The sequence below is a fragment of the Bufo bufo genome, chromosome 1 (assembly GCF_905171765.1).
Source record: "Bufo bufo chromosome 1, aBufBuf1.1, whole genome shotgun sequence".
NCBI classification, from domain to species: Eukaryota; Metazoa; Chordata; class Amphibia; order Anura; family Bufonidae; genus Bufo; species Bufo bufo.
The window spans coordinates 134,643,825-134,668,379 of NC_053389.1; the positions used below are offsets into that span (position 1 = coordinate 134,643,825).

General features: G+C 43.1%; 1 protein-coding gene across 1 annotated transcript in view; it reads right to left on the reverse strand.

Moving 5' to 3' along the window:
* Positions 1-23,880, reverse strand: part of PLEKHG5 (pleckstrin homology and RhoGEF domain containing G5) — a 210,352-nt gene extending 186,472 nt beyond the window's left edge. Inside the window, exon 1 of the mRNA XM_040429715.1 lies at positions 23,500-23,880. The gene's annotated coding sequence lies outside the window, so the exon portion shown is untranslated. The remainder of the gene's footprint in view (positions 1-23,499) is intronic.
* Between the last annotated feature and the right edge of the window lie 675 nt (positions 23,881-24,555).

Below are 24,555 nucleotides of genomic sequence, written 5' to 3' on the forward strand. Positions count from 1 at the left end.
AGCAGAGCAAGTATGCATGCTGGGAGTTGTAGTTTCACAACACCTGGAGTGCCGGAGGTTGCCTACCCCTGCTTTAGAGGGTAGAATCCTGACCAAGTTTTCACCTCCAGTAGAAGAGGAGATAATCCCAACTAAGACTGGGCCCCCTCTTGCCCTGGGTCCCATAGCAGTCGCATGGTCTACCGCTATGGTAGTTACACCCCTGATCCTTGGTTCCCCCAACAGCAGATTGTCACCATTCACATTGGAACATCTGTGAGTAGCAACAACACTGGCAGAACATACCAAGATTTCTCTATTTAGAGCCAACTGCCTGTAGTCACCACTAGAGGGAGTTTAGGTGTTTACTTACTGCACAATTGTACATTGAACTCTAAAAAACAGTATGCAGTAAGCTCCTAAGCCCCCCCTAGTGGTAGTTGCAGGCAAAAAGAATACTATCATTTAACCTTGCCTATGCAAAGGATTTGCAATTCTGTATGTAAAAAGACTTAGCTCCTAACATTATAAAGCTTTACTAGGAAATTTATTACCTAGCAGGCCCCTCAAAACCACCTTAATTATTCATATCTTTCCCATAGAAGAAAGTTACCATCTGGAAATTGTGTAAATCGCCTCACGTGATGCTGTTCTTCTGAAAGGTCCTGCATCTGCTGGCATCACATCCTTTACCAATAGTTCTGGTCCCATCCACAGCACACATCCCCCATCCTAAGCTATGGAAGTGATATCCTGTCCATAGTCCAGAAAGGACACCTGGTAAAGGACAGGACGTCGGCAGATGCAGGACTTTCAGAAGAGGAACATCAAAAGAGGAAAGATATGAATAATTAGGGTGGGTTTGCGGGTCCTACTGAGTGAAACCCCTTTAATCCAGAATGCTGAATGGAAACTCACATGGTGTTATAAGGCGGAAAATCTCTTAAATCCATTAAATTATAACCCTAAGGAAAAAACAAACAGAACAAGTACAATACACGGGTAGAAAAGTAACTAAACATCCCTATCCAAAAGTATTTCTTAGAAAATATTTTGCTTGGATAGGAATAATGGCCGACACATCCTCTGTCCATTCACAATTCTCTGATCCAGGCTATCTGCTGTTGAAAATATGGGTTAAATCTCGTCTGTTTTTAGGGGATTTTTTTATTTATTTTTTAAATGGAGATATTGTAATTAAGTGTTTTTCTTTCCCCGCTGTCTCAGTGTTTCCTCTGGTTAGAATGAACTCATAAATTACATCCTAGTGCTTGAAAGTATTATTACAGGAAGGTCAGTTTTCTTGCCATCTTCAATTTCTGCAGCACTGCATAGTTAGCTGTTAAAAGAGGTTTTATACCATATTTTCTTAAAAGGAAAATCATTCTTTTTTAAAAGGGTCCCCAATGATAAAATGATTACAGGGTATCCCACTCCGTGGACCATCAGTGGTTAGTTGTAATTAGAAAGCATTCCATTTCCCTACAGCGCCACCACAGGTGAAATAAAATATTACGCAATAACCACTGAAATCACTAGGCATTGGTGTAATGCAAGGATAGACACTCTTTGCAGGCACTTTTTGGCAAACTGATGAAAGTCCTGAATGGAAACCCCTTCCCAATTTAACCCATAATTCTCTAAAACAGTATGTGAAATGCTTTTGAAACCAGACAACTCCTTAAAAAGAAACTAAAATTCTTTGGAAGTGGGGTTGTCATATATTGCCTATGAAAATAACTTAGCATGGGTAAATCTGGAATAGTGAAATGGTGACTAAATGCAACAGTGGATCGCCAGTTGTAATCTAGTGATAATAAGTAAACAATATGCCACCCATGATGATCCACTGGATTTGCTTTAACCTCTGGTGATCAAATGGATTCAACATTATTTCTAGTGATCCAGTCAATTAACCATGCAGTAACTCGTGTAGGTGTGATATATAGACCACCTGGTCAAGTTAAAGAACTAGATGATCTACTAGTTGAAGAAATAGCTAAAATGACAATGAAAGGAGAAGTTATCATTATGGGAGATTTCAATCTTCCAGATATAAACTGGAAAACCAAAATAGCAAGTTCTACCAGGAGTACAGATATTCTAAATTCCCTACTGGGGTTATCTCTACAACAAGTGGTTGAGGAGCCAACCCGGAGGGAGGCCATTTTGGATTTGGTATTCACAAACGGGGATTCGGTATATGATGTCATTGTAGGCGAAACCTTGGGATCTAGTGATCACCAGTCAGTGTGGTTTAATATAAGAACTGTGAAAGAGTCCCACCACACAAAAACAAAAGTTTTAGATTTTAGAAAAACAGACTTTTCAAAAATGAAATTAGTCATAAATGAGTCCTTATCAGACTGGAACGGATTACATGGAGTCCAGGAGAAATGGGACTACTTAAAAGGTGCATTATTGAAGGCAACAGAAAATTGCATTAGACTCGTCAGTAAAAGCAAAAAAAGGAGGAGACCAATGTGGTACTCAGCAGAAGTGGCCCAAATCATTAAAAATAAAAAGCTAGCATTTTGTAATTTTAAAAAAACCCAGAGCAATGAAGATAAGGAAATCTACAAGATTAGGCAGAGAGAGGCCAAGCAAGTTATAAGAACTTCTAAAGCGCAGGCAGAAGAAAAACTAGCTCAGTCTATGAAAAAAGGGGATAAGACATTCTTCAGATATATAAATGAAAAAAGGAAATTAAAACAAGGAATAACTAAATTAAAAACAAAGGACGGAAGGTATGTAGAAGAGAATAAAGGGCTAGCCGACTGCCTTAATGAATACTTCTGTTCAGTTTTTACAAAAGAAAAAGGAGAAGGACCTCCACTAGAAAGAATGACTATTAAATCGTTTGATGCATGTATCTTTACAGAGGAAGATGTTCTAAGTTTGCTGTCTAAGGTGAAGACAGATAAGTCACAGGGGCCTGATGAGATACACCCAAAATTATTAAAAGAGCTTAGTGGTGAGCTGGCAAAACCGTTAACAGATTTATTTAACCAATCATTAGTAACAGGAGTCGTCCCGGAAGATTGGAAATTGGCAAATGTCGTGCCCATTCACAAGAAAGGTAGTAGGGAGGAATCGAGCAACTATAGACCAGTGAGTCTGACATCAATAGTAGGCAAATTAATGGAAACCCTATTAAAGGATAGGATTGTGGAACATCTAAAATCCCATGGATTGCAAGATGAAAAACAACATGGGTTTACTTCAGGGAGATCATGTCAAACAAATCTTATAGATTTTTTTGACTGGGTGAATAAAATAATAGACGGTGGAGGTGCAGTAGACATCGCATATCTAGATTTTAGTAAGGCTTTTGACACTGTCCCACATAGAAGACTTATCAATAAACTGCAGTCATTGAGCATGGACTCCCATATTGTTGAGTGGATTAGGCAGTGGCTGAGTGACAGACAACAGAGGGTTGTAGTCAATGGAGAACATTCAAAACAAGGTAATGTTACCAGTGGGGTTCCACAGGGATCTGTACTGGGACCGATTTTGTTTAATATCTTCATAAGTGATATTGCAAAAGGCCTCGCTGGTAAGGTTTGTCTTTTTGCTGATGACACAAAGATATGTAACAGGGTTGATGTTCCTGGAGGGAAACGCCAAATGGAAAAGGATTTAGGAAAACTAGAAGAATGGTCAGAACTCTGGAAACTGAAATTTAATGTGGATAAGTGCAAGATAATGCACCTGGGGCGTAAAAACCCAAGGGCAGAATATAGAATATTTGACACAGTCCTGACCTCAGTATCTGAGGAAAGGGATTTAGGAGTAATTATTTCAGAAGACTTAAAGGTGGGAAGACAATGTAATAGAGCAGCACGAAATGCCAGCAGAATGCTTGGATGTATAGGGAGAGGTATAAGCAGTAGAAAGAGTGAAGTGCTTATGCCGCTGTACAGAACACTGGTGAGACCTCACTTGGAGTATTGTGCGCAGTACTGGAGGCCATATCTCCAAAAGGATATAGATACTCTAGAGAGAGTTCAGAGAAGAGCTACTAAACTAGTACATGGATTGCAGGATAAAACTTACCAGGAAAGGTTAAAGGACCTTAATATGTATAGCTTGGAAGAAAGAAGAGACAGAGGGGATATGATAGAAACTTTTAAATACATAAAGGGAATCAACTCGGTAAAGGAAGAGAGCATATTTAAAAGAAGAAAAACTACCACAAGAGGACACAGTTTTAAATTAGAGGGGCAAAGGCTTAAAAGTAATATAAGGAAGTATTACTTTACTGAGAGAGTAGTGGATGCATGGAATAGCCTTCCTGCAGAAGTGGTAGCTGCAAATACAGTGAAGGGGTTTAAGCATGCATGGGATAGGCATAAGGCCATCCTTCATATAAGATAGGGCCGGGGGCTATCCATAGTATTCAGTATATTGGGCAGACTAGATGGGCCAAATGGTTCTTATCTGCCGACACATTCTATGTTTCTATGTTTCTATGTTTCTATGTAATTAGTCCAAATTTTAGCATTTATCTTTGGTAATCCAGAGCTTTAGAATTAACTCCTGGCAATCCAGTGATCATCCACTGTTATGCAAGCGGGTGTGGACCCACTGCGCCACTGACTGGGTATACTCCAGAGGGGCGTAACTAAGCAGCTACCTGGTATTCACTAGAGCCCCTGATGGTGGGGATAGGCTTGGGCCGTAGGGTAGCTGCCAGGTGCCACTCCAGAGTAGTCCCCAAGTCAGTGGCAGCTGACCAGGGGGTCAGAGTGTTCGGTGCAAGCACCAAGGGGACGTACGAGGCCTGGAGGTACGGGTCAGGACAGGTGGCAATCAAGCAAAGTCAGCAAACAAGATCCGAGGTCAGGGGCAGGCAGCAAACAGGCAAAGTCCATAAACGAAGTCCGAGGTCAGAGGCAGGCGTCAGAAAGCAAAGTCCAGGAGTTCAATAGCAGGATTCGGTACACAGGAAGGCAGACAAGATAAACACCTTTGCACAGGGACTAGACAAGCTAGACACTGAGGATGCTCAGGCAACCTCCTGTAGTAGGAAGTGCCTTTAAATACATGCTGCAATCCGGCCATTGGCTGCTGAGACAGAGGGCATGTATGTGTTGCCACATAGGGAAGAGAGACACACCCACGCAAGCTTCAGCAGCAGTGCAAGTTTCCAGCAGCAAGAAAATACTGGCATGGATCACATGTAGCAGGGTTAAGTTAGTTGCTGCCCCTGTTTGTCAGCTGGGCGGCAGGAGGGGAAAGAGGGAGCCCGGCGCCCGTGCCTGCTGATGGGGCAGCGGCGCCGGCACAGGCCGCTGGGCTAACATCCGTCTTGACCCGTCACCCAATGGATTCATGGTTACGAGAGGTGATCTTATGGATTAGAATTGATACCTAGTGATTGAGTATTGTTTTAATATCCTCCTGGAAATCTAGTAGATTACCGTTTTGGTAATTCAATAATAAATACAACTACAGCATGTATATTTTAGTTTTGATAGTAGAGATTTTTTATTCAACATGCGGAAATATTCATGTTACGTTTCAGCACGCAGGCCTTCCTCAGACACTATGCCGCAGGTGTGAAGAAGGAGAGATAGAAGGGTAGACACAGTACTTTGAAATATGTGAAGACACATGTGAAAGAAAAAGTGTCTTCCTTCACATGTGTCTTCACATATTTCAAAGTACTGTGTCTACCCTTCTATCTCTCCTTCTTCACATCTGCGGCATAGTGTCTGAGGAAGGCCTGCGTGCCGAAACGTAACATGAATATTGCCGCATGTTGAATAAAAAATCTCTACTATCAAAACTAAAATATACATGCTGTAGTTGTATTTATTATTGGAAACGGGGTTGGAACCCTACTTACAGCAACTTCACGGAGTGCGACAAAGATTTATTGTAACCTGTTTTGGTAATTCATTAGTCATTTTTGTAATGGTGATCCAGTGGATTAGGTTCCTGAATAATACACCTGTCAAGCAATGCAGCAATACGGGATTAGGCTGAGTTTGGTTCTTTGGGCCTGCCACAGAACATGATTCTGAAGGCCACCCTCCTTCTTTAAAGAACATGTACTTGCACCATATTTAACTATGTTGTACTGTTTGCATCATTGTACATATCATTAATAGATCTAATAGGTTATTTTCAGATCATTGCATAAGAAATAAACCTAGTGGCAAGTCAGATGCTCCAAAGTCCTCTTCAGTTGGGCCACTGGACCTCTGTGTCAAAGCCTGGGACCAATAATTATTAGTCTGGTTGACCAGTTACACGCTGGGGTCGCAAAAGTATTAAAGGGATACTCCCATCAGGCTAGGATACCTCTCTAGGATATGCCACCAATGTCAGATATGTGCAGGTCCCACCTCTGGGACCCACTCCTATCTCCAGAATGGGCCGTCCAAAGTGAGGGAAAGTGGACAGCACAAGAAACTCCACTCTCCATTCACCAATATGAGAGTTCCAAAAATAATCGAGCATGGGCATGGCTATTTCCAGCAGTACCTAGTGGTGAATGGAAAGGTGGCCCATGATGCGCTCTCTCCATTTACCATTATGGGAATTCTGAAAATAGCCAAGCTCGCTCACTTGACTATTTTCGGAATTCCTATGGAAGTGAATGGAGAGCATGTTGCATGCAAGCTGCTATCACCTTAAATTTGGCGGCCCATTCTGGAGAGAGGAGCGGATCCAGAGGTGGGACTCAAATCTATTTGACCTTGGTGGCATATCCTAGCGATATGCCAGCAAAGTCTGAGATGGGTATAACCATTATATGTATAACAATTATGGATTATGGCCTGATGAAGGCACGGCTTAGTGCCTAAATGCGTCGTCACCAAAGCTTTCATCTTTAACCCTGATGGCAAGATTTTGTTCCCCTCCACTGGCGGCGTGGCTCCAACTCCTCCAATTTCTCCTTCACATTGGGTCACCACATGTATAACAAGACAGATTTATTCTTTAAAATAGAGGCCTACTGTTACAGAAACTGTACAGAGAAGGAAAAGTTCTGACGAAGGCATTGGACATTATTATTTAAGAACAGTCCAATTTTCTGACCAGCGCCCAGACGGTTAACATAGCTATAAGTGAATGTACAAAACATACCTGGAGTGCCTACACTGTAATTTTGCCAGACATAGCAAAGCAACAAGTCTGTGCAGAAAGTCATAATTACATGTTATTTTACTATACAATAACACGTTGCAGAGACTTTATAATATGTACAAATCAGGCACAGGTGAAAATATGCAGAGATTTCTGTGTGGGATAAAGGAATCCGTGACCAATCAGCCTCTGGCTAAATATCTGCACATGGGGATGTAGTACAAAGTGTTACATCAAATATTTGGTAATTTTAGATGTACAAAAGTTGTACAGAATGTACTTCTATGCAGATGTGTAGCAGTGGTCTCTAACCTGCAAAACTACAACTCCCAACATGCATAGACACCCAAATGGCAAAAGCTGGAGAACCACAGATTAGAGACTACTGCTGTAAAGGAAGCAAGGGTAGCAGTCATACATGGGTCTTGGTGCCTGAATGGCCCCAAAGACCCCTCTAGTGCATAAAGAGATGCCAATATTACATGGCACATGGTAGGGTCCATCTTTTGTAGTTGGGGCCAAGAGTTTTAAAGGGATCCTTCAGTTCCAGAAAAAAAATATATCACATTAACTGGGGAACAAATAGAACACTTACATGGTGCCCTCCTTTTAATCCTGTCAGCTGCAGAACCATTGACTCCCAGGATTCTCTTCTATCATCCAAAATGGCCTTACCGCTTGTCAGTCTGTACACTGTCATCAGTAGCTCAAGACACTTCCTACTTGTCCATCCCTGGTCTTGGATTGCCCAGCAATGCTCAAGTGAGAACTGCTGGCCAATCCAAGGACTACAAGAAGTGACTTGGGCTACTACTATGTATCAGGTAATCTAAGAAGCTTTGCAGCCATATTGGATGGCAGAAGAGAAGCCTGGGATTTGGCCGATCTGCCGCTGAAAATATAAAAAGGAGGTCACTAGGCACGTGCTCATTCCTAAATGTGATTTATTTTTCTTGAACCAGATGGTCACTTTAAGTTATGACTCTGTCTCAGTAAGGCAGTTTGCCAGTTGTAATTTGAAGAGCTGACACTAATAGAGCAGCCATGGATAGATGCACCAACCTTGCTGGTATTTCATGAAATCTCTACATATCCTTAGACCCCCTAAGCACTGCCATGATGATGAGATACAGCCAATAGAGCTTGAATAACCAACACCAATACATAATCTTGATGACTTACATTTCATCTTAAGGGAACAATCCTAAGAAACCAGAAGATAGCTGGGACATGGTAGAGAATTGTAATCCCTTTTCATTTGGGGGCAAACACCTGCAAGGTTTTTAGGGGCATCCAAACAAATAAAACACTCAGTAGCCAACTGTGGCTTGAAGAAACTTTACTTGGGTGCTTAATTCTCTCCACAGGAGGGCACAGCGACTATAATTTTCCAAACCAGCAAACAATCAACTATTCATAGGCGTTTGGTGGTTCTCTCCCTTACGGGTCTCACTGTGTCTTAACAGCAATGGGAGTCTCCTCAATCAACCCCCCTCTACTTGACATCATATTTCTTCACAAACAACTCAACAGTGCTACACCGGATGAACAGTTAATGGCAGCTGTGTCTACCACTTTTTTGGCATCAAACTGCTCAATTGTATTACTTCTGACATTCTAGCACACTTGAGCATTCTCCATTAGCTGTAAACAGGGCTGCTAGTTTTGTCACCTGGTCACCCAGTGGATCTCTCCTTCCAAAGCATCTCTCTCAAAATATCACCGGGACACATTCCTCCTATCACAACTGTAGAAACATGTTGGATTTTGTGTAGTCTTGGCATACATGGAAGACAAGGTGTCCTACAGCAATGATCAAACCGGACTTTCTGGCATTCTTCCAAGTTTTGGAACACAGGATAAAAGGGCATGGTTCCTGCTATTCCCTTCATGCCTATTCCATGACCATGGTACAATATATGGGAGAAGAACTAAATGTAAAGAATGGAACAAAGACTATGAGTAGAGCAGCAAGTTACAATCCCATTCCTTTAAAGGGGCTATAGCCTCCCCAAATGTCAGTGAAAAATGTCCGAATTCTTAGCAGGTATCACATGTCAGCTTAAGACAGGATATATTGTTCCACAAGGCAAATCCCAGGCTTTGGTCTTAATACTGTAGCACAAAAAATCTAGCAAAGTAAATGCAACACATCAAACTTTAAATTAATACATTGTAGCGCCTGACATATTCAAGATTTCTGCTACGCTCCCATCATGAGACTTGGAGACAGCTGAGATTTACCTTGTGGTAGGTTTTAGTAAACGGGGTCATTATGTTTTTATATTGTTTCTTTTTTGAATTTCTTAAATTAAAGACTGCAGCTATAGGAACATCTAAACCAGAGAGAGAGACCAAGGAGCTTAGAGATCACAAGGTCTTATTTTGTCAGTGGAGACACTACTGGAATGATAAGATTTACTTCTATCCTATTTCATACAAACCAAATGTAAAACAAGGACCCCAACCAGTATAAACTCGCTTTTTGCTGTTGATTCCCATCAACTCTCAAGAACCATTTATAGACATCTATGGACCGAGTGTGGACTACATCCATAATATTCAAGAGTTCAAGAGGCAGTGTAGAAATCTTGCAAAGAAGAGCTCTGGTAATGCCATGAGGGGCTCTAGGTATGTTAACTACGTAGTTGCAGGCCCACAAATCTAAAGATATCCTTACTTTCTAGAAGGCCATTTGAGGATAGGTCATCAATATTTTACTCCCAGAAAACCCCTTTAAAGGCACTGAAGGACCAGGGATGAAATACATGATATAACATTCCAAAGTTAGTCTACAAATTCTGGAAAGAAGACCACTGGTAAAGCCCTGTTGGGTTCTAGGTATATGATTATTATTTGCAGGCCCTCTCATTTAAACATTTCACTTAGGACTTGATCGAAATTTGACAACTGATGAATCCCTTGATCTGTGCCTAAGCAAATGCATATGGGACCTCATGTATGATATACCCCAAATGTGTTTTTAGGAGGCAAATTCAGGATATAATTTTTTTTTTCTCAAGCATTAGACACAACCAGTAATTTTTCAAGCTGCTTTATCTTCTTTCTCAAGGAAGATACAGTGCTTAAATATGTCTTAATAATGCAATTCTCATCAGTGTGGTGCGCACAGACAGCACGGACTCATCCTCTCCATCCGCTCACGTCATTATCTCAGTTCAGACTCTATTGTGGGCTTTTACAGTTACTGTCTCTCAGGTCTTCTCAGCTGCTGTAGCACTTGGCTCGGCCTGTCCAAACTCTCTCTGGCTGCGTCTTAGGTTCAAGCAACATACTTGGACCAAACCACTGCATGACAGCAGATGTGGCGTCTCTGTGTTTCTCTTGGTCTCAACAGACCACAAGGGCCACTTGCCTCAGTGGCACCCATCTCAGCCACCTTACTGCTTTCGGCTACTCTGTTAGGCTCAGCACAATTCACACAACCCTCTGCTACTTTAGCCCTTGTCTCTAACCAACCTCCTTGGTGGTGGTATCAGTGGCTCTTCTTCTTTGGCCATTCCTGCAGTCTCCCATTTTTTCTGCATCTCTGCTCCTGATCCACTCACACAAGGGGACTGTCTCAATACCACAGGTGCACACCCAACAACTCTGGGCATCAACTACACTACAATTTATCCCTTACTACTATGCCTTCTAGAATGGCAGAGCACAGCTTTCCTATGACTCTGCATTCTGCATAATGCCACAGGGTTCCCTTAAAGGGGTTTTCCCATGAATAATGTAAAAAATGAGCATCAGACATCATATAGGGCATGATAATCTCTTTCTAACAAAGCTAGAACCAGCCCTGTACCTCACATGGATCCAGAGATCTCCTCAATCACTGCTCTGCTAGATTTATATCAAGCTGACAGCTCAAGGGAAGTGTCTTCTCTAACTCAGACCTCCACCGATCACAACCTGATATGTCTCAACGTTAGTGACGCTTTATTAAAGGAAGGCCCTAAACTAACTGGCCTGCCTCACCATGGTAAAGGTGCCGGGGACCGTCCTAATCACCTGATATACATAAAGCAAAGGTAGTAGCAGCACTATAAGGAATAGTAACATATACAAGGGGTTGAAGGTGTTGTCCTATCTTGGCCTTTCATGGCCAAGATGGGAATAACCACAGTAAATTCTGGCCATTAGGCCCCTTTCACACGGGCGAGAATTCCGTGCGGGTGCAATGCGGTAGGTGAACGTATTGCACCCGCACTGAATCCAGACCCATTCACTTCAATGGGGCTGTTCAGATGAGCAGTGATTTTCACGCATCACTTGTGCGTTGCGTGAAAATCACAGCATGTTCTATATTCTGCGTTTTTCACGCAACGCAGACACCATAGAAATGAATATGTCTGCGTGAAAATCGCAAGCATCCGCAAGCAAGTGTGGATGCGGTGCGATTTTCACGCATGGTTGCTAGGAGATGATGTAAGTAAATTGAGAAAAGTCAATTTACTGTATTATTTTCCCTTATAACATGGTTATAAGGGAAAATAATAGCATTCTTAATACAGAATGCTTACTAAAATGTGGCTTTAGAGGTTAAAAAAAATAAATAAAAATATTTACTCACCTCATCCTTTTGTTCGCGCAGCCGGCATCATCTTCTTTCTTCTTCTTTCAGGACCTGCCAAAACACCTTTGATGACGTAATCGCACTCACCACGTGGTGATGAGCACGGTAACGTCAGCGCAGGTCCTGCTGTATGAAGATAGAAATCTATTATGTCATTAAAGGTCCTTTGGCAGGTCCTGAAAGAAGAAGGAAGAAGAAGATGCCGGCTGCGCGAACAAGTGGATGAGGTGAGTTAATTTTTTTTAATTTATTTTAACCCCTAAAGCCACATTTTACTTAGCATTCTGTATTAAGAATGCCATTATTTTCCCTTATAACCATGTTATAATGGAAAATAATAAAATATACAGAACACCTAATCCAAACCCGAACTTCAGTGAAGAAGTCCGGGTTCGGGTCTGGGTACCGCAGTCAGTTTTTTATCATGCGCGTGCAAAACAGGGTATCTCACCTGAAGAGACACTGTAGAGTAGGGGTCAGCAACCTGCTGTAATCCAGCTGTTATGACACTACCACTCCCAGCATGCTCACTTGCTTGGTTGTTCTCCAGACTCCAACAAAAGTGAATGGAGCATGCTGGGAGTGGTAATTTCCCAACAGCTGTGGTGCCGGAGGTTGCTGACCCCTGCTATAGGGGGTGTAGCGTTTGCAGTTGCACCTCTATCCTGACCCATTAGTGGGAGCAAAGGCATCCCTGCCCCAAGAAGAGTCAAGTGCCATAACCGAAGTATTACACTTGGGGGTGGGTTATAGTTGCAGATTTGCATTAGATAACTTTGAATGATCTGCACTGATGAGAACAAACCCATGCTACAAATATCAGTGACGAGGATGCGGTCAGGGCTCTGTGTTTTGGTGATGCAGGTATGGACGCTGCTGTCACTGTGTAAGGCTATCCCCCCTGCAAGGTGAGGGTGCCACAAGGCATCAGGTTACTGTGAAAGGTAAGATACAGAACACGACTGCACTGTGGAAATGAGCGTTCTCAAGGAACAATCATGACAATGTACAGAGAATCATTTCTTGCCATTGTTTACACTGCATTTGATTATATCAATATATGTATAGCAATATATATAATAGGGGGCCCCTATACAGAAATGCACTGCGGGGCCTACAATACTGTATGATGTGCATCATGGAGATCAATCGCAGGTATCTGCGGAATCTGAATATAGTCAGTGCAAAAGATCTAACAACAGTGTCCCTGACAGCCCAGAGTGTTTCAGGAGATGTGGCAGTGCATGCGATAATTCAGTGTGAGTGAGGACAGGGCAAGTGAGACAAAACTGAGACAAAAGCCCTATTCCTGAAAAACCAAGCAATGATGCACGCTGTATGCAAAATAATACAAATACAATTTTCCATATTGTCTGGTGAGTCAAGGTCACAATCTATATCAATCTCCTATCCCGGTGATGGTTATATCCAGTCTCTTCACAAATCCCACCGTAACCTGCCATGACGCCGGATGAATGGCATGGTTACCCAGCCTTTCCACCTCACCTGAATGGCCCACTCATGAAGCGATATTAGGGCGGGTATACTTTCCAGGAATGCCTTGAAAATTAGACCAAAAAGGGTTATAGCTTCTGTTTATTTGCCTTAAAGTGGGTATTCTGTGGCGTTCCTGGGGCAGAACTGGAGAGGTATGGGAAGTGGATGCATCAGTGCAGGAAATTCTCTGTATGCCACCCACTAAGCTGGGCACTAGGATGTTAACATTGCAGCAATGGACAGGACACCTATACAAGGAACGGGGTGTGACCCTGCTCTGCCCTGGCCACGTCACAAACTGTCAGGTACCTGGCTGTCAGGTTTTTAGTAAAGCTGTGACATCACAAGTGGGTTTTAGTCAGGTTACAGCTGTGACATCACAACTGTATTTTTGTCAGGTGACAGCTGTGACATCACGAGTGTTTTAGGCGTATCTGCAAACCCTGCGGACTTCTGGAAGTGCAAATCATCCAGGTACCCTAGTGAGTACCACAGTGGAAAGTATAATGAGGGTAATGCCTATGGGCTATGGGCTCCAGGAGGGTTAGATCACATGAAGAGGTCATGTGACTGTATAATAGGAGGTGGAAAGCATGTTGTGGGCGGTAGGAATTGTTTTTTAGACTTTTTCCTTAGTGGTGGCTGGAGGAAGGGAGGGAGCTCAGCTGTGGAGAGACCTGAGAGGATGGTCACGTGACATGAGGAGGCCGAGCTCCTGTCCTGCATTGCCTGTAAGGAGAAAACAGTGGAGAAGTGATGGATTCAGTGTCAGAGCTGCTAGCCAGATAAATGCTGGGAGTTGTAGTTTTATTCCTCCTACATCCCTTCTTGTAATATTCTCTTGAGACCCCATAAGAACAACCTGGACAACCTGGGAGTTGTAGTTCCCACAGCTTATACACCCTCCCTGTAATATCCTCTAATATCCTCTAGAGCCCATACTAATAGCCCAAGTATGCTTGTACAACCCCAAGTCCAAATAAGTTGGCACGCTGTGTAAAAAGAGAGGGATCGAGAAGGGCGAAACCAAAGTGGAGTCCCAGACATGACTGGGTTTGTAGCTAGTATAGGGATAGAAAGGATTAACAAAAGAAGGGGAGCAATAGTACCTGTTATTAAGGGATCTGTGAGGGTGGGGCCTTCATTCCCGCTTGTCCTGGACCTGAAGAACGGAACACCCACCCGCCCTTCAAGTGTGTCTTGTTGGTGTGTGGCTCAAGGGTGGTGTATTTTCTCTGTGGAACAATTTCAGAAAATGTTCCCCCAATACAAAATTGTAAAGACTTTGAATACCCCACCTTCTACAGTACATTAATATCAGCAAAGATTTAGAGAATCTGTAGAAATTCATATGTGTAACGCCCCCAAGTGGCATTACCACTCCTACACCATGCTTCTGTATATGCAATAACCATGTCATCTTATGCCTTTATTCCAGGTCCTCCATGTAGTGTGCATTTCTTCCTATGCATTAGTGTTTGTTCATGAAATAACCTGGTTCCCCAGTAGGTGGCAGCATACTCTACAGAGGGTGAAATCTGGCTTTCTAGCTGTCTTATACTCTCCTCCAAGGAGAAAGTACGATCTAGTTAGAATCAGTTAGTTCCTGTACTCCATGCTGTAGGGAGACACGCAGACGCTCGTCCCTGTGGGACTGAGCTCTCCCTAAAAGCCAGCCAGGACAAGAAGTTCCTAGGATCACAGTGAGAGACAGACTCAGAACAACAGCATCAAGCAGAAAGGAAAGCATTCCTATTTAATATTGCTGACATAGCAGAGCTGAGAGAGTACACTACAGATTCAGCAGAGAGAAGTTTGTTTAGCAGAAGTTGTTTGCCTGCCAAAGTCCTGCTAAAACCTGTTGGGAACCAAGACAAGTTCTGTGGATTGTTTGGATTATCGTTTATGCAAAGTAAAGCAACTGTTGAACTTCCATACAACCAAGTCTGGACTCAACTTTATTTCTACACTATCCAAGTTAACTACCCCTTTTGCACTGCTTCAGACGACCACGTCTGGGATCCAACCGTATCCAGGTAAGGAGCACCGTGACATCAGATCGGCTGGGGTCCGACACCCAGCACCCCTGCTGATAAGCTGTTTGAAGAGAAGGCGCGCGCCGTGCCAGCGCCGCCTCCTCTTCACTGTTTACCTTCTCGCCGTTGCATCTGCAGCGGTGAGCAGGTGTAATTGCACCCAAGCCGTCCCATTCATTTCGATGGTACGAATCGCTCCTATACGAGTGTATGTTAACGATCCGTCCTATTGAAATGAATGGGACGGTGAGGTGTAATTACACCTGCTGACCACTGCAGATGCAACGGCGAGAAGGTAAACAGTGAAGGGGAGGCGGCGCTGGCACGGCGCGCGCCTTCTCTTCAAACAGCTGATCGGCAGGGGAGGATAGGTCATCAATAAATATAACTTGGACAACCCCTTTAAAGGGAGCTTTGTGCTTCCGTTGCTGGAAGGCTACTGGCGTCATGACTACTTACTCTAACAGAGGGACATATAATCGTAAAAACCTCTTAAAGGGTAAGGGATACCCCAAACGTTGAACCCGTCCATTGCTTATGCAAAAGGGGCAAGGCCGACTGTCAGTATTGGAGGATTGTGATCCACAGGCCCCAATGTGGCACTGCATTAAAATCAGGCCTGATTCTGTACTGGACTCACTTCCAGAAATCATTGTCTGTGAACGCACCTCAGCGTGCAATCCACAAGTGCAAGTTCAAGCTGTACATCTGGGAAGGCACTATCAATGCTGAACAGTTTATAGAGGTTTCACAACAGCATATGCTCCCATCCCGACGTCTCTTTCAGGGAAGGCCTTGCATATTTCAGCAAGAAAACGTTAAAACACATACTGCATCCATCACAACAGCATGGCTTCACAGAAGAAGAGTCCGGGCACTGGATTGGCCTGCCGGCAGTTCATTTTTTTCATGAAATGGTAAAATGTCGCACATGCAACATCCAATGTGTTCCATAATCTACTGTGAATAAAATTTGGGTCTATGAGATTTACAAATCATTAAATTCTGCTATTTACATTTATGTACATTTTACACAACATCCCAACGTTTTTGGTATGGAGGTTGTAGTTCTCTCCTCCTATGGGCTTTCTGTGTCAGGTATTTCTATGTTTAAATACCCAAAAACAGTATACAAACATTAGGATATGAGGAGGCCCTGGACTCCACTGACTTTCTGTCTGGCAGTATGTGAGTTTTTTCGCCAGACACAGTAGTGTGATAAACTCTGCTGCCCCGGTGTAGCTTTATTTTAGGGGAAGGGGCACCGGAAACCCTCCCCTCCTTGTTGCACATGCCAATACTGCTGCTTAACTCCCCCTGCTGTATTTATCAGCTGTCTTGCCCAATGCAGCGGTATAGTGCTGCACCGCTATGTGAAGAGCGCCCTGGTCATGAAAAGCCAGCGTCCTGTTGCTGTAGAGGTGCTTCTCCATGGCTGCAAAGCATTCTATTGTTTGCTGGTCATGGCTCTGCCATGACCAAGAGATAGGGGTGATCAACCGGAGTGGCACCTGACTGTCATGTATGAGGTGGGCTATGGCCCACTGTTATCAGATTAGGAGCCCATATTCTGCTGTTGTTGGTGTCCGCTAGTGTTGAGCGAATTGGCTTCGGACTACTCTATCTGAACCCGATTAATTTAAAAACTTTGTTTATAATATGCGCTCCGTACCGCAGTACCGCCGCAGCCTATGACGTTACAGTTCGGTTCTGCGCAGACATTACTGTTTCAAAATCCGAAGTCGAACTCGGCTTCGTTAATGAGGCAAGAACTCAAGTTCGGAGTTTGAAACAGTAATGTATGCGCAGAACCGAACTGTAACGTCACAGGCACGAGACTAAGCAGAAGAAGAAGGCCTCAGCGGAGCCCATACATTTTACTGCGGTACTGAGTGCATATTATCAACATAGCAGGTTCAGATAGAGCAGTCCGAACCCGATTCGCTCAACACTAGCGTCCGCCTCCATATCGAGTCTGCCGTGACTATATGCATTCTGCAAGCAGGTGGAACGGACAATATTGTCCTTTATCATCCTGGGACAATGGAACGACATTCAGCAATGAAGTTACACGGCGGATATCTAAATATTTCTGGATGAGCTCTTAATACACTGCTGCCTAACAAAGTCCTTTCAAGAGCAGAAAATCCATTCATTTATTTTCTCAGTGCTCTATTTGCTTTGTCTTAACGTGTTTAGAAAAGCCGATCCCAGATCAGCTATTTGATGAAATCTATAGCAACCGGTTGGAAAATAGCCATTTATCACTCAGAATGCACACGAAATTTCCAAAAGAACAAATCACAGCACCATGCTTTACACTTCCACACTCAGCTTACGTCTTCCTGTCTAAGATAGAAATGGATCAGTTTAAATTGAGATCATTTATGGTAGAACCATTAGAAGATTTATCACCTCTCTTGCGTCCAGAAAAGTGGCTTCAAAAAGTCACAAGGTGCCTCTTTCTTCGCTGCTCTCGTCACTTTTACAATAGGGGATGGCAAAGGGGCATGCTCAGCCAAATCATCTACAATAGGGGATGGGAAAGGGGCATGCTCAGACAAATCATCTACAATAGGGGATGGGAAAGGGGCATGCTCAGCCAAATCATCTACAATAGGGGATGGGAAAGGGGCATGCTCAGCCAAATCATCTACAATAGGGGATGGGAAAGGGGCATGCTCAGCCAAATCATCTACAATAGGGGATGGGAAAGGGGCATGCTCAGCCAAATCATCTACAATAGGGGATGGGAAAGGGGCATGCTCAGCCAAATCATCTACAATAGGGGATGGGAAAGGGGCATGCTCAGCCAAATCATTTACAATAGTTTTCTGGTGCAAATGAAGCCAGAAATCTCCGGCAGCTCTGATCTGTCGTGGATTGCTGGGGAATGCACCTAATTTATGACGAGGCCTGCGCCTCACCATAGATTAGAGAGACCAGCACAGTATAAATCTCCCCTATATTATGAGGCTTTATACAGAAGCTCACAGCTACTTATGAGAAAGAACGTTTAAACATCACTAGTCAAATAAATGATGTCCTTGTACACCAGGGTGGCGATCACTTGGTCAAGCACTCAATGCTACCTCAAAGACAATTATTAGGATATCCTCCCCTTAAACAGCTTATCCACAAGTCAGACAGATCTCCCAGAGTGGCCGACCAGTGGTGGAGATCATACTTACCTGGTCACCGTTGCGGCCTGTGATTGGCTGCAGCGGTCACGCGTTTCCCCCATCGATGGATCTCAGCTAGGCAGGGAGGAACAGTGGGAGCATTAGGCACCGACAGGGGCAGACTGGGAAAAAAATAAAAGTGGCCCCATGTTTTAGGGGGGTTCAAATAAACAGAAGGTGGTGCAACACAAGTAGGCGGGGTCAGAAATTTCATAGCGCAATATACCATGCCTGCAGAACGATATACCACAGTGCAGCACAATATATTGCCCCAAAAGTTGTCCCTCTGTGGTGGCCATCAATAGATGCCATTTTCTGTTCTCTTCCTCCATTTGTCTCTGATGAGGTGAGATGTGGCCACAGCAGTTGAATTCGGGAGGGCATGTGCGGTTGCTGGCCGGGTACATGAGTACCTGAATTCTCACAGCATTATTTACCACTGAGAGCTCATTATGTACCCCGCCAGCAGCAGAGGGGTAAGCTTGGGCGGCCCCCAGGGCTTCGGCCCACCAGGTAATTTCCTTATGGCCAATCCGCCCCTGGACACCGAACTCTGCGCAGTGGACCAGATAAGTATGATCTCCACCAAGGGTTGGCCACTCTGGGAGGTCTGTCTGACTCTGGGATAACCCCTTTAATAATATTTGCATCTGATTAAGGTGCATTCCTGTCAGCTTATATATTGTTTTTTAAAGGGCATTTCCACCCAAAATGTAAAATTGACCATATTTCAGTAAATAAGAAGTTAGCACAGCTGCCAAAGTTTAGATTTTCTGTTTAAGTTACTAACAGATATGGCCATTTTTTTTTAATACAGTGAAGGCGGACATTTTTGAAGAAGTGACAACAGGATGCGCAGCCAAATTGCTTGTCATCTTTGAACTACCTTCTCAGACACGGATGGTAAAACCGTCACTTCTCTATTGATTGAGATCAATGTGAGAAAAATGAATGGTTAACATCAGCTTCTGAAAATCTGTTGTCACTTTTTCAAAATGGCAGCTGCAAGAAAACAGAAGAAAAGTAAAATCTCTGCTGTGGTTGATTCACATGGTGCGGTAAAATCGTGTTTGTTTGCGAAAGTTGTTGCATGATGTCATGATTTTGTGAAAAAGAAGGCAAAAAAAGGTGATTTGATTTGAAAAAACCCTCAGTGGATCAAACATATGGGGCCATTTATCAAACTAGTCTAAAGTGGAACTGGCTTAGTTGCCCATAGCAACCAGTCAGATTCCACCTTTCAGTTTTCACAGCTCCTTTGAAAATGAAAGGTGGAATCTGATTGGTTGTTATGGGCAACTAAGCCATTTCTACATTAAACCAGTTTGATAAATGACCCCAATAAGTACCAAATATAATTCCTCACCACTTTAAAGATCTCTGCTTGCTTTCTAAGTGAATAGAAACATTCTCAGTTACATACAGAATCCGAAAATCAGGCCTGATCCTGTCCAACTAATACACATGCAGGAATCAGTACAAGAAAGTATTCAGATATTTTCACTTGCCTACAGCAAGCAGAGATCCTGAGAAAAGTGAGGAATTGAAACGGGAATGTACAGGATTAGAAAACATGGCTGCTTTCCTCCAGAAGCAGTGACACATCAGTCCTACTATTTTGTGTGTTGTTACACACAATATAGTAGGCTGCAATAGCCCATGGGCAGGTGTAACACTGTTTCTGAAAGGAAAAAGCCATATTTTTTCTAATTGTTCTTATCCCCTTTAGGCTTTATTTCTATTTTACAGTTTTCAAACCAGCACCTGGATCTGAATACTTTTGAAATTGCATATAATTAAAAATTTTGCATAGCCACTGAGTTATTCAATAAAATGTATTTGTACAGCACTACCTGCTGTTTGCTTTTTTCTCTTATGTCTTTGACCTGCTCACTGAGAATGCTGCACATGCTCAGTTTCATCCTTCAACTGCCTCCTGACCTGTGATAGGGAGAACATGGAGACGCCCCCTGAGCTGTGATAGGGAGAGCATGGACACGCCCCCCTGAGCTGCAGCAGAAAAGACACTCCCCTTGAGCTGTCAGCTTGATATAAATGCAGAGCAATGAATGAGGAGATCTCTGGATCCATGTGAGGTACAGGGCTGGTTCTAGCTTTGTTAGAAAAAGATTGTCATGTACTATATGTTTTTTTTTTTTTCATTGTTTATATTAGTCATGGGACAACCCCTTTAAGGGTCTGGGAAACCCACTTTAACAGGAGGACATAAAATTTTCCTTTACTGGTTGGGATAAGGCTACTAAGAGAAATCTATAGGAACACCTCCCCGTCCAGCAACAAAACCAAACATGAAAAACTAAAGCAGATAAAAAACCAAAGGAAAGTACCTATTCCTCATGAATGATGATAACCAGGATGACAAGCTCCATTATAGGAACATTAAAGACTTAATAATGTCAAAAGAAGATCAAAGAGGACATGAATCCTATTAACACTGCGGCCAACAACTACAAAAGACGCTACAAATAAACCATCAAATGGAGGAAGCAGAACATAAGCTGCAAATTTACGGTGGGAGAGGCCGATCATCCTAATAGTTATCGAAGGGGTCGCATGACAACACATGGAAGGTTTCATCTCATCACCCAATCCCCCCCAAGCTGACCTGCGAAAATCAAACTGGGTCATCAGCAATACTACTGCTGAGCAGGCAAAACTAGTAAAGTCATATAGAAGAACAGCGATTACATAGATCCATAGGGGATTAGAAAGAAACATCTAATGAAATATATTCAACTATAATAATATCCAGCTACCTGTTCTTTATATAGTGGCAATTCATCATCCATACTACGGTCGCCAGCCATGGTAAGTAATGATCTGACGCCCCCCTTCTGACTCCTGAATTCAACTGTATTGCCATTCTGAGGCAACTGGAGTAGGAGGACAGAACGTGGCAGCTGGGGCTGGCCACCCCAGAGGGGCAACTTCTGGGGAGGTATTTTGTAAAGCACTATGGTATTTGGCTCTGCTGGGGTGGTATAATGTGCCGCAATATGGTATTGCTGGTCCCGCTCACTTGTTTTGGCCCCATCTTTTGTCACTTTTGACCCGCCTACAACATCGGGCCACTTTTATTTTTTCCAGGGCCACTTTAAGTGGCCCAGCCTCCCCCTGTTTATAAAGTATCTGCAAACAACTGTACCCCATCTTTTATCACGAATACAACTTACTGCGATACTCCAAACAGCAGTATACTTCATCCTGATGTATAACTACAACCCTCGTCATGTCCTAAAATCTGCAGAATACTGCCTTCAACAAAATGGTGACCACCACCACCTTATATTATCATTGTTCCTAAGACAAACACCAAACAAGTGAAGATTTTCCTAGCACAGTGTGTGCCTTCAGATGTCACAATATGTGTCACCCATCACCTGTACTGGACTGTGGCCATAGGCTCCTGTGCAGATCTCCATCTTATCTACACAAGGGGGATTTGTCACAGGCACATTGCTGAATTTTTAATCCCATTCCATTCTATGTGAAAGTTAAGGCCTTTTTACAGAGGCCGAGGACCGGCTGAAGGAACATTTGCTCCATGCCCAGCAATCAGCCGACAAATGAGCAAATGCCTGCTTTTGGTTACATTGCATCTTCTATGTGGGCATAAAAATCATTTGTGGGCTGCCCATGTAAACAAGAGATGTGCTGCCAACAATATGCAAAGTGTATGGGAACAAACAAATCACTATCCAACTTAAATGTAAGTGAGCACCAGGGTTGCCAACCAGATTTTTTTTTTCCAAAATCACGGACAGCCAATGTTTTTGAAAACCATAATGAATGATAAAGATGATAACACCTCATCACCAGCATTTACTGTGAGCTGTAAAATGAAGATAATTACCACCAAAATAATCTAGTCAAGTACCATCTGCCTCAAAAAAACCACAGACACATCTATTTTATTTCACGGACACAGGAAAAAGTTGCCTAATTTTACAGACTGTCCAGAAATTTCTGGACGGTTGGCAACCCTGGTAAGCACCGATCAGAAAACTAAGGTATGGGTAGATTTATGGGTAGATAATCTGCCCGTGTAAATGGGTCCTTAATTCTTGACTAGCCCAGGCAGGTAACACATACTGCAATATTAAGAACTACGGTATGTGATCTTCAGTTTTACCAGCAAGACCTATACCAACATGGTTGAACTAGTAAGATCTGCATAGCTATAAAGAACAACCTACAGTAAGAAAAGTATAATATTGAGGTCTATGTGATCTCTAGCATCACCTTTAAGACTTATTACAAAGTTGGAGATCTACAAAATCATAAAACCATTTATACTGTAGGTACCAGAGAAGTCTACATGGCTGGATTACTTAAGTCTATATTATTTGTAGACTCACCTCTCAGATTTATGCTACCTTGGAAATGTACAGTGAGGTCTACAGGGCTGAAATATTGAGGTCTATGTGATCTCCAGACTCATTGTAAAGCTAGGAACTAGGTGAACATTTAGGGCTCAATGCACATGGCTGACATATTGAGGTCTTTTAGATTTTTAAGACATATTACAAGGCTTTGATACAAGGTAAGGTCTTCCTGGCTAAAATAATAAAGTCTATGTGATCACCAGACTCGCCTTTAAGGCCTGATACAAGTATATAGGAGAGAGGTGAAATCACTAAGATCTAAACAATATTTCCATCCTTCAGGCTGATCCAAGGCTTAGGTACAGGTGATGTCTACATGGCTGAAATACTGAGGTCCAGACATATCTTTTGGGCTCAATTCTAAGAAACTGCACGGTAATGTATATAGTCTATATATGTATATATATATTACTCTATAATTCTGAGGTCTATGTGATCTCCAGACTCACGTTCAGGATTATTCTGAGGCTGTAGATACTGGGTGAAGGTAATATCTACCTGACAACTAGACTCATGAGGACACAGAAGCCACCATGCCTGTAATACTGTCTCAAGACTTTACCTTTCCGGCTCATCGCTAGACTGGAGATGCAAGGTGAAGTCTACAAGGCTGAAATATTGACATCTACATAACCACAGGACTCCAAGGACAAGGCTGAGGTACTACTATAAGGCAGTAATACTGAGGTCTATTCAATCTGTAGACTCACCTTTCAGGCTCACTGCAAGGCTGGAGACATCTACATGGGCATCAATTCTGCAGCAGAACATTTGTTGAAAGAGAAATAAACATCCATTGGCCCAAGGAGAGGAAGATGAACTGCTCTTACTCAAGGAAGACACTGTTTCACCTTGGAAATCCCAGGCACGGTGTTGCAGTTTCCAGAGAGGAGGATGATGCTTGTTGTGAGTCACTTATCCATGGGGATTGCTGGTAGCTCATACAGTATGACAGTCTCCTGAAGGTGTGGCAGCTTGCAGATCCTACAGGCTTGAGCAGCAGCCACTGGACTCTAGAATGCAGGGCAGCAGCAGGACCCCCCTTTCTGTTTAAGCACTGGCTACTTTTGTTCTGTGTGTGCCTGTGTGACTCCAGCTCTCCCTCTGCTGAGCTCATGTCTATTCCTCCCATACACTCCCCTCCCCTTGCACAATGAGCACACTGCTGGAACTTAAGCCTCCAGGGCTCCTACAAGACACATCTTTTCCCAGGTGAACAAGGGATCAGTAAACACCTGTCCCAGCATCAGGTTTCTTAGGCTGTGCAGGGAGACTGGGAAGAAGGGAGGCAGCACATTTACAGAGATGGGGGGGTCTTCCATTCTATAGAAAAGCTCTTACCTGCTGAGAACATGATGCAAATGTATAGACAGGAAGGAAGGGGGATGCTATAGAGTTACTGTGCATCTTATGGAACTAAAGAAAGTCGCCATGATGAGAACATTGTCACCCAACTTGCTTAGATGGAAGACAGCGGTATAATTTAGTGAATGCCATGGGAAAGTTGGATGGCAACTCCTATAAAGATGCAGTATTGCTTGTCAAGATCACTTGGCAGAAGAGGGCCAATCAAGAACAGATCTTTTTTTTTTTTTTTTTTTTAAGTAAATGATCTTTGACTTGCTGTGATTAAAATGACACTTTTTCACCAGGAAGGAAGGAAAATATTATAGTTTTGCAGTGCAGTTCCTGCTCCACTGGACGTGATGATGGACATGTCAGTGAGGAAGCAATGTACAAGGGTATGACGGTGGTAATGTGTCCAG